Source organism: Lepisosteus platostomus, chromosome 4 (assembly GCF_059453375.1).
Source record: "Lepisosteus platostomus isolate fLepPlt1 chromosome 4, fLepPlt1.hap1, whole genome shotgun sequence".
Classification (NCBI taxonomy): domain Eukaryota; kingdom Metazoa; phylum Chordata; class Actinopteri; order Semionotiformes; family Lepisosteidae; genus Lepisosteus; species Lepisosteus platostomus.
In genome coordinates this window covers 70737759-70743759 of record NC_142614.1, presented here as the reverse complement: position 1 = coordinate 70743759, position 6001 = coordinate 70737759, and the positions used below count along the sequence as shown (strand labels likewise).

The following is a 6001-nucleotide window of genomic DNA, read 5'->3' as shown; positions in this document are numbered from 1 at the left end:
GGGAAACATTGGGGAAATGTCATGCAGGAAAACGGGGCAGAAGACAGGGGGCGTGTCCAAGGTGCGCTGGTGCACGGGGGAGGTGTGGCCGAGGCGAACGATCCAAGAGTAATCCATAGAGTATCCAAAACGCAAGGGTAAGTCCAAAACCAGGAGATCCATCCGACGAAGGAATTAAAAACCACGAAGGCCGGGTCGGAACCGGCAGACAGGGACAAGGAACAGGAACAGGGGGGTTAAAACCTTAACGGGACCAGGCGCTTCCTGGTCCCGGACTCGCACGATATGGAAATCAGATGCAGAGCCCGGAAGAGCGTCAGCGCCTGGCTTTTAAGGTGGGCAGGGAATAGGGCGCAGGTGCATGGAATAAAGTCTAAAGTGATAGGGCTGGAGCACCCTTAAGGAGGGGGAACTAATATCGTGACAAGCGTGTCACCAGGACCCTCCCGCCTGCCCACCCGAGGCCTGGGTGATCTCTCACTGTTCTGCTCTTGGAGGCTCCTGTGATGCGGGAGGGTGTCATGTAATCTTGCTGAGAATATTCTCAGTGAGGAGCCACCGCTGGTCACATTCTCGATCAGACTCCACCCCGCAGCAGCGCAGTCCTTAGGTTGGCATGGCGATTTGGCAGTTAGTACTTCTGTCTCACAGCAGGGGGTCCGGGGTTTGATTGGGGGACAGCTCGTCCTTCTGCGCGAAGCCTACATGCTTCCCCCCACCCCCCCCGTTCAAGGGGATTTTCGGCTGGTTTCCTCCCACAATCCGCAGGCATGCAGCTACCGGGGGGATCAAGTCTCCCGATTCGCGAGCAGAGGAAGGGGACCCCGGGACGTGACAAGTGTGGAAACAGCTCGGGAGCCGAGAGACGTCACATAGCGAGGGGAGAATAAAGAGAAGACAAAATCCACTGCCAGGTATGACAGGCACGGAAAAATATCCCCATCCCAATTTCCACTGGTCAGGCTTTCATTATGATGAAGATCCTTTAAATCCCACCAGAATGTCCTGCAGACCGGAGGGGGCTCTTTAACGGGGCAGAAGGAAATGAAACATCTCCCCGGCTGCACGACATCTAGACGTTTTTCTTACATTTGACTTGGAAATGAAGGCGACTGTTGTTGTAAGGAATCCCTCTTTATTAAAATGCCAATGGAAAGCAAACCCCCTTCGGCAGTAGGTACTGTAGGACTGTGAAAACAGGATAGGAACAAGAACCTTGGTTTAAAACTGGCTGTAGGGAAAAGCTGTTTGGGGCGTCGACGCAGGTGGGCGCAGGACATGCCAGTGTGCCTCCATGTGAGATTTTCTGTTTCGTCACACGAAGTTCGTGCATTCCAACAGAGATCTCACTCTGCCTTGAGCATCTGTTTCTTGTTTTTTTTTTACACTGTTTTTTTTTGGACACTGGTCCGGATGAATGCCCAGAGACACCCAAATATTCGGATGATCATCTGACCTTTAAACTGAAATCCTTAACACGGTTCTAAACAAGTGACAAGGAACTGCTTTGTTTTTGCATTTTCACTTTTGTCCTTTTGACAAAGATGCCTACAGTACAATGAGCTCTCAGAAGACAAGTATTGGGGGCAGTGAAGGCCAGAGGGAAAAGGAGCTCATTAGGTTGAGGTCATAAATAACTAAAACATTCTGTCTTCTTGACTTGCCAAACCTGTATCGCGAATCTCATATGATGACCTGTAACCTCGACACAGGAGAATTTCAGAAAAAAACAAGTTTTCCTCAAAGAGCCACTGTAGAGGAGAAACAACAACATAGTTTGGCAATTGGATTCATAAACATAATTATCCTCGTTGTTGCTGAAGCTGTACCGACAGATTTTTGGATGCAAATCTGGAGTTGATGTAATTTATTATCACCCTTTCCTTAATTGCTGTCAACTTTTAATCATGTGAAAAAGATACACTGTGAGTGTTTTGTAAACAAGGATTCATCTGATCATCCTATTTTTCTTCTTCAGGACCTTTAGTAAAAAAAGACCATGGATTTCTTGGGTTGGGTTTCAGGGGATGGTTATGGAACAAAAAATGAGATTGTTTTTCTGCATGACGGTTCAGTTTTGTGCCGGTTCTTCCCCACACCCTCCAGAAAACTGATCAGCAAACACGTACGTGAACAAGCACAACCACATCAATACCTATCAACAGCCACTTGCCTTGTTCCCCTTGACTGCTCTGTGTGTACAAACATGTTCATGCCATTACCAAAAGAGTTATTCACTTCAGAATTTTATAACAGAAGCAAAACAGAAACCGTCTCAGTAAGCACAATGCTTTTATTTTTGTTACTGAAATAATTGAAAGCTGAGAGCTTCCTCCAGCAGCACAACAGGTTGAGACAGGATCAAACTGAACGATAACTTCAGCTCTAACAGGCCAAAAATACCTCCAATAATGCAAGAAAGCAAGACGTCTGAGCTCCTCCCTTCTCTTCTCCTTTCAGTAGCTGTGTACCTGCTGAAATGTGGCATCAGATTGATTGGAATCTCCTTAGTGCAGGGCAAAAACAGTGCAGTGCTGTGGGTCAAGGGTGCAAATTTAATGCCAAGGATTTCTACTGTCTCACACTGATTTTTCTGAACCGTTAAATAAACTGGTATCTAAAGATACTTGCATCTGCAGGGCTTAATTACTCACCTCTGATCGGGCTCCTTGGTCCTGTTTTTTCATTTTGTCTCCCTTTCTCCTTTGTGGGTTTGAAGGTGCATTTAAAACTATAAATGCACGAAGTCCAGATATATTTTAGAAGGCTAAAGTTGCACAGCTAACAAAACACAGCCTCTTGGCACTCGCTGAACGTGGCAGTGCAGGACTTCGGCTGACTCTTTGACAGCTCAACGTACTTTTCGTTGCTGAATTGACCGCTGTTTTGAAGAACACATTTAGACAGGGATTAACAGGAACAATTATTTCAATTGGAATGGAATACAAATTTGCCCCCGCCTGCCCTAGAAAATGCTGGTGCCCGTTATTCAGAATGGAAACTTTTTTCCTGTCTCACTAGTGTTTCCACTCGCTTATCAACTCTTTGGGAATGAAACCCTGATTTGGTGAATTGGGCTCTGGCAACACCAGACATGGCAGGAGAAGCTCATGCAGCTGTTTTAGTGAATTATGCCAGAAGGAGGCTCAGTTCTGAAGAAATACTGAAAAAGACCACCTGGATACAAACTCTTCTATACAACACAGCACATGTCTACAGAACAAAGGAGGGGGATTGTGGCTTTGTTTTTCTAATCCCATAAAACTGGCTACTTTATTTTCTGAGCGCTTGCTTGTCTTTTACACCAAGTTGTTTGAGGCTAATGGCTAACACAGCTCCATGAAAAATGATGGGAAGTTTCACTTTCCTGGAATTGTGCTCCCAAAAATTCCTTTCATCCCGGATTAGGGAACAATGTTTTCTGAGCAGAGTCGAGCATGCGTGACATTGGGAGAAAGATTATGGTAATTATGTCGGCTCTGCTGGGCTCCGGCCCAGGCTTGTATCACGTTCCGGAGCTGGAGATGAAAGAATCCAGCACAGGTGAAGGTGGAGGCCATGCTCAGCCATGCTGGAACAGATAGGAGAACAGGTAGAGGCAAACCTCTCTAGCCGGTCTCTATTTTCCTCCTGGCTAAACATACCACCAGGGAGAAGAGCTGACAAACAGTTTGCCATCATGACAATTTAAAAGAGCACTTCAAATTTTGAGCCTTCGCAATCCACCCCAAGCCAGGAAGGCTAGAACATGCCGGTAGCATATAAATAAATTAGATTTTTGAAGCTTCTCAGTTTTATAAGTATTCAGTCTTTGCTGTGATAACCCTTTGGAAAAGCCAAAGGATATAGGTAAAATATTGCAGTAGAGGCTAAAATAAACAGCCCCGAACTCCAGAGGACTTGAGTGGCTGAAAGAGGGTGGGAGAGGCAGCGTCAAACTCACAGCACCTTCACCTTGTCCGAGCTGCAGCCATCACTGCAGGCAACGTCAGTGATGTGGACCTTCCACCTGCTGCGAAATGAGCCGTGTGCAGAGAGTGTGGTCAATAAAACATTACGAAAATAAAATGGAAAACAACAAAAAAGAACACAGATATAATGATATGAAAGCATGCAATTACTTTTGCCTCCCACGGATCTGTTTTCGACTGTTTCGCATTAGAAACCCAGGGGGATTTCTCTGAAGACAGCCCCTCCCTTGTGAACGGGTGCAAGGGGTGTAACCTGGCAGATTAACGACACTGCAAGAGCAGCATTAAACCCCACTTTATGGTTCAGAATCCGATCACACCTTTGAGAAAGGCAACAAAAGCGACTGCCTGACGGAACATGTTTTTCGTGTCCGACGCTCAGGAGCTGCTGCTGGGTCGAACAAAAGCTGAGAACATTCCTTCAGAAAAAAGGCATTTTGTTCATCGGATCCTCTATTTTCTCACTTGCAGTTGATCATTTCTCCCTCATTGGAAACACTTTAACTTGGCATTGTCTTTGGCCTTTTGCCTCAGAGGAAAGGGGTGTCTCTGGTGTGTCTAAACAGAACCATACTGGCACACCTGTAAGTGCCATGAGTCCGTTGTTGAAAGGGAGTATCATTTCTGCTGTTTATTCATGTGTTTTTATGTAATGGTTTGGGCAGTACAGCAGTGTTGTGGTTAGTGCTGCTGCCTCACAGCTCTTCGATCCCGAGTTCAATCGTGGACTGAACACCCTCTGTGTTGTGTTTGCTCTCTCTGTAGAAATGGGTCTTCTCTGGGTGTGCAAGGTTTCCTCTCATATACCAAAGACGTGCTGCCTGGAATAACCAGTGACTTGAGCTTGAACTTGCATGTACAGTATGTGCATCCCATGAGGGCCTGCCATCCCAAGAAGCAGCTGGGCCAGGTCCTAAGCCATTTAACTAGTAACAATAAAGTGTACGGGATGGACTGAATGTCCTCATCTCCTTTGTGACCTTTCTTGTGCTCCCTCTTTGCACCCCAATTCCAGAATAGGCTCCGGGTGGGCTCAACTGCTACCAGGAATAAAGAGCTCTCTGACAATGGGTGGGTATAAAATTTGATATTGCCAAGAATTTTCCTTTTTACACAATTATAGTTAGAATGTTATTCATTTTTAGTGCTACTTCATAGATGCAAGGGAAAGTGCAGGATGGTGAGCTTTTTTCTCCTGAACATCTGAGCAGATAATAAGCAGATAATCTGCACCTGCCATTTATTGTTCTACCCAGTATGCAGGTGAAGATAATAATCCTCACACTTACAGTATATAGCGCTTTTCTGGACAATCCACTCTAAGTGCTTTACAGGTAATGGGGACTCCCCTCCACCTGTGTGTCACCCCCACCTGGATGATGTGACGGCAGCCATAGTGCACCAGTACACTCCCCACACACCAGCTATCAGTGGGGAGGAGAGCAGAGTGATGAAGCCAGTTCACAGATGGGGATTATAAGGAGGCCATGATTGGTAAAACCAAGGGGGAAATTTGCCCAGGACACCGGGGTTACACCCCTACTCTTCTCGAGAACCACCCTGGGACTTTTAATGACCTCAGTTTCACTTCTCATACTAAGGATAGCACTATATATTAGGGGACATTAGGACCCACACAGACTACAAGGTGAGAGACCCCCTACTGGCCCCACTAACACCTCTTCCAGCAGCAACTGTACCCCTCCAGGTACTGACCAGGCTCACACCTGCTGAGCTCCAGTGGGCTGCCAGCAGGGAGGTGCAGGCTGACATGGCTGCAGGTGTGTTGAAAGCAGCTCTGCCCCTGCTGGGATTTGATAATGGCCAGTCATGGGCAGCACTGGGCCCACGACAGGGGAGTTGTGTTAGAGCGCGGTATCATCCAGGAACCAGCCCTGGGACACTAGCCCTCACTGCAGGAGAGATGCAGCTCTCACTAACAACAAAAACAAATTGAACAAGGAGACGGACTGGTGGCCAGATTACTGGCACATCCTTGGACTCAATAACATGTCTAACGGTGTGACGTA

At 46.8% G+C, this 6001-nt stretch overlaps 1 long non-coding RNA gene across 1 annotated transcript; it reads left to right on the top strand.

Annotated features, from left to right (window-relative positions):
- Positions 1–432: 432 nt before the first annotated feature.
- Positions 433–4936, top strand: LOC148673764 (uncharacterized). Its single transcript, XR_015936102.1, has 2 exons — positions 433–914; positions 4737–4936. It is a non-coding gene; the product is annotated as an uncharacterized LOC148673764 (long non-coding RNA).
- Positions 4937–6001: the final 1065 nt, after the last annotated feature.